The sequence below is a fragment of the Helianthus annuus genome, chromosome 6, assembly GCF_002127325.2.
Source record: "Helianthus annuus cultivar XRQ/B chromosome 6, HanXRQr2.0-SUNRISE, whole genome shotgun sequence".
Classification (NCBI taxonomy): Eukaryota; Viridiplantae; Streptophyta; class Magnoliopsida; order Asterales; family Asteraceae; genus Helianthus; species Helianthus annuus.
Window position 1 is genome coordinate 134,620,707 of NC_035438.2, and position 5,016 is coordinate 134,625,722.

Sequence of the window (5,016 nt, forward strand, 5' to 3'; positions counted from 1 at the left end):
CCCGGAATTGACGAAGAGGATGATGCAGTAGCTTCAGCTGTTCTAGGGGCGTCCACTAGAGGTGTAACCTCTGAAGTACCATGAACTACTGTTGTTGGGGATTCTTGATCCGCATGGAGAAATTCCTCATCCTCTAAAGATTCGTTCAATTCGGTAGCATCGTGAAAATCCTCATTGTCGGGAGCATTATTGTTCACTGAAGATGGTTCTTGATTCACAATAATTGGACGAACCAAAGGTGAATCTGTTGCGTTGTTGTAGGATCAGTTTTGACCACACGAATGAGTCAATCAGAGCTAGTGCTTACTGAAAATGTGGCGGAAACACATTTTCAGCATGATACGATGATAAAACTGATAGAAAGGAGTAGAAAACAGAGAGATCTACACTTTAATCACTTTTACTTCACTTGATAACGATTGCCAAACAGTCAGCAGTTCGACGTACAGCACAAGACAACGTTACAAATGAAAGGAGCACAGGAGTATATATAGATGTCTGGAACCGCTCATGTGACATGTCCACATGAGCGATCCAGCTTGGGTCGCTTTTGTGGACAACTGTCACAAAAGCGGTCCAGCAACATAACTTTCATACAATTACACTTTTAACCCCTGAGCTATTACAAAATAACCTATCTAGACCATATACGTTTAACTAACTTCACAAAGACGCAGGCTTTAGACATTATGCACCAACAAACTCCCCCTTGGATGAAGCCGCAGTCTTTGTCTTGAAAATTGGTCTTCAGATAGCAGCTTTGTAATTTTCTTCACGCCCTTTAGGCTTCCTGCTCAATGCAACTCTGATCTTTTCATGCTTTCGTTTCTCTGCCTTCTCTTCTTCCTGTTGTTTCTTCAAAAACTTTCCTCTTTTCTCTTCCATCCTACGATTTTCACGTTCACGTTCACGTTTAGCCTTCTTCTTCATCTTTTCATCCAATGCCCACCAAGACGATTTCCACTTGCTTTCGGAATTGATTCCTTTTTGAAAGCACAGTGATACCACACGCTGGAACTGTTGGGCTTAATCTTTATCTTCTGCTTTATAACGAATCTTGTGAATAAACAAGCATTCGATGTCTTTTGCCGAACAATTCACCAGCCACATCGGATCATAGACACGAATATATCTTAGCTCACTACCAGCTCTGTATGTAATGATAGCTTCAGTTGTAAGACAACTATACACCCAATCAATGAACCCTTTGTAAAAATCTTGTTCCATTTCTGGCATAGGAATCGTCGTCATGGTTCTTGGAGGCTTTACATTCAGAATAGTTTCCCGTACACCAGTTTCAGGATCTACTCTTTCAACCCGTCTTGGACGATGAGGTTTCCATTTCAGATAACCTCTGAGAGTCTCATACTTGCACTACTAGAAAAAACACCTTTCTTGACATGCATTGCGTGTCATAAAAGGGTATTTATGACACGCAAATGCGAGTCGTTGATTTAGGAGTCATAAAATTTAACATGACATGCATTTGTGTGTCATGTTTTAATGACACACATCTAATGACACACATTTAATGACACACATTTATGACACACATTTAATGACACGCTTTTATGACACACATTTTATGACACTCTTCAATGACACGCATTCATGACAAGCATTTATGACACATATCCATGACATTCATTTGCGTGTGTCATGCTTTTAATTGTTTAAATTTTTTTATATAGAATTACTAATTTGCCCTGGATATATATATATAATAATAAAAATGAAAAATCTATTTCATAAATCAAAAACCCATATATATACCAAAACAACTCATTACATAATCTTTTGTCTAATATACTACAAATATTTTAACGTAAACAAAAAAGGAATTGTTTGTCGATACATTCGTCAACGCCTAAAATCCGGTTGTCACTTAAAAATAGAAGTAACCGCAGAAGTCAACCAATCTTCGCGAATGTCATCCGCATTTGAGTATTCCTCTACTCCTTCCACAACCTGAGACAACAACTAAATAAAATAAAGATTATAAATCAGATTATAAATCTTAATCTATGAATTTAAGCATTTGTTTGGACATATAAGTAGATATTTCTCTAACATGCAGGTAAAAATTTTCCTAAACTTACATTGTCATTGTCAAGTATTTCAACTCCTTCATAAGCTATCTCCTTCATGAACTTCCTCACATAATAGCCACATTCAGTACTTCCCGGCTAACATGGACACTATACAATTAAAAATACCGAAAAGTATGAAACCGTTGCGATTTAAGTTTAAAGTAAAAGTAAAGGGTTCCTATATTAATTGTATCATTCCAACAACAATTTAAATAAATAATTAAGTGCTCACCTTAGACTTGACCCAGTTGAGTTTAACCCTTATGGTGGCACCATTTCCCTAAATATATCAAATATACATATATATAAAAACATCATTCGAACTCTTTTTATCATATACATTATGATAATTTTATTACTTACATATCAATAATTTGCCTCGACTGCTCTGCTGATTGTCATTGCTAAGCCTTAAGGAATCATGATAATAGCAAGTAGTTGTTTAAATGTTTAGTATTGCCAACATCCAATGACTTCTACAAAAACCAAAATTAAGTCAAAATATATAAATTAAGATAATAGGCCTTTTTCTTTATAACCACTTATTTAAATGGAAAATCAAACCCGGGACTCTAGGGTAATAGGATGATGTCATTGCCCTTTCTTAAATGACAAAATAGATCATTAACTCCCTTCCAACCTATTAATCATCGTCATTAATAACCTTTTCCATTTGAGCAACAATCTTAAACTGCCAAAAACAAATAGAAAAGGAGTTTAATGCATAAGGCTACTTTATATATATAAATCAACGAATTCAAACTACACGCTTACCTCGAAAATTTTAGCTTTCAAAGCATGTAGTCCACTAATCAACGGTATTTGAAAATCATTAGACTACTACATTTGAAAAACTCAAACAGAACATAAATAAAAAGTAAACATTTGTTAAATTAACCCATTGCAAAAGAACATAAAAATATATATTTCCAACACTAAGAATAAATTTAAATGGTGAGTTATATACCAGTTTCCAACTGAACCTTAATACTATTTTCCTTCACATATGTTCCAATTACAGCTAGTAGCCCAAATCTTTCAGACATCAGCCCTGTAATTTGACTTTAAATATCATCATTAGCACAATGACTCATAGGTAAGTCGTATATAATTCAAGAATTATTAAATAAGCCAATGACTTGATCTGTAAGTCACCAGAAGTCCATGGAAATGCTTGAACAAATTCTGTCATAAAATTTAGTATATAACAGAGTGCAACAAGGACACTAAATTGATGAAAAAGGATGAATCGAATGAAAACAAAAAAAACATATGCAAATTGTATGCATGATAGTATGAGCGTAATCAGATTATTAAGGTTCGTTTTAGTGGTAATATTTTAGTATATACCTCAAAGTTCATGGATATAATTACATGTATACATCTGCATATTATTAACCAGATCAATATAAGATTTAAATTTCAAATATCAACATTTATGTATGAATTCTGAAGAGGCAACAATTCATTTGAGATTATGGTTTTGTCCAACAGTAGCATAGAAACATACTAACTGGTATTAATGTACATAAATATCACATCAAGTAGCATAACCACGCTAGCTAGTCGCTAGTCACTAATCAACAATATCTATGGTTACTTTGTATTTAGTATGTTACAGGGGCTACAAATATTGGATTTGAAATATATCGAATTTCAACGACTCATAGCCACGTTAGACTATGGGGTGTGGGGCGTGGGTTGGGGCGGCGGTTTGGGTTCAACGCCGGCTGCTCCACCCCGGACAAGCGTTGGGCATGGCGTTGCCCCTTTGGCGTAGGAATTGAGCCTGGCGGGCGCACGCGCGCGGGGGGTGGGGGGCATGGCTGGTTTGATCTAGTCGTTGGAGGTAGCCGTTGGAGGTAGCCGTTGCCAAAACAAAAAAAAAAATCCACATGGCTGGCCACGCCAAGCTAAGCCACGTCACACCACACTCCTAGTTTTTAGTATTCCCTTGTGGATCCCACCCTCGCCATATGTCGAGCAATGCCTCCAACCCAAACCCCTCCATACCTGTCTTATATTGGGTTGTTTAAGTAGGTGTAGCCTTAAGGTTGGGTACATAGCACATCAAAGTAGCAGTTCTGTCATGGAGAAGTACAAATAAGAATAACAATTTCAAATAAGATGATACTTAAAAAGGTAAGATAACCCATATAGAAGAGTAACAATTTCAAATCAAGGAACCTTACATCAAGAAAGTTTAATAACATTAAAAATCAGTTAATTATAGGGCAGCTACATTTAGACCAATAAAACGGCATTCGGATAATCATCAAAGTTCATGAATGATTTGGATATAGCATCACGGATTGAAAAAAGGAAAAAAGAAAAAGCAGAGAAACGTGTTATCGTACCTCGTGACTTTTGATGATCTAGGCGATGGCTAAAAACCCCTAAAACCGCAAAACTCCCCGAACCTGCAACAAACCAATTCTTGTTTTTCCAGAATCACCCAAAAATATGATAAGGATTGATAATATATTGGATTTCTAATTATTGATGTTTGCGATTTCCTCAAATAATCATGAATTTCTACAGATTGTATAGGTTCAGTTTTGAGGATATCGTGGGAAAAAGATAGATGGTTGTGAATACATGGATATCCAATTTTGAAATCTGAAAATAAGAGGGAAAATTTTAAAGAATTTGGGATTTGGGGGAGGGAAAGTAAAATAAAAATAATTGTATAAGTTTTTTTTTTTTTTAAGTAAAATTGTTGTGTAATCAAAACATGCATTATCATTTCACACGAAAAAAGGTAATTACAAAACAATGTTTAAAAGAACTATATATATATATATATATATATATATATATATGAGAAGGTTTATTTGAGAAGGAATATTAATTGAGAAGAAAAAAAGAACAAAGGGTATAATTGTAAAACATTAAATACTTTTTCATTTATCTCATTTATTATCAT

At 35.0% G+C, this 5,016-nt stretch overlaps 1 long non-coding RNA gene across 5 annotated transcripts; it reads right to left on the reverse strand.

Annotated features, from left to right (window-relative positions):
• Nucleotides 1–1,768: 1,768 nt before the first annotated feature.
• Nucleotides 1,769–4,685, reverse strand: LOC110865942. 5 transcript variants are annotated; one of them, XR_004859669.1, is made up of 7 exons: nt 4,448–4,685; nt 3,058–3,141; nt 2,865–2,898; nt 2,454–2,781; nt 2,323–2,370; nt 2,100–2,198; nt 1,769–1,980 (listed from the first exon to the last, which is right to left on the reverse strand). It is a non-coding gene; the product is annotated as an uncharacterized LOC110865942 (long non-coding RNA). The 5 variants fall into 5 exon arrangements; XR_004859667.1 differs by having other exon boundaries at nt 2,865–2,930; XR_002551087.2 differs by having other exon boundaries at nt 2,454–2,566; nt 2,655–2,781; nt 2,865–3,141.
• Between the last annotated feature and the right edge of the window lie 331 nt (nt 4,686–5,016).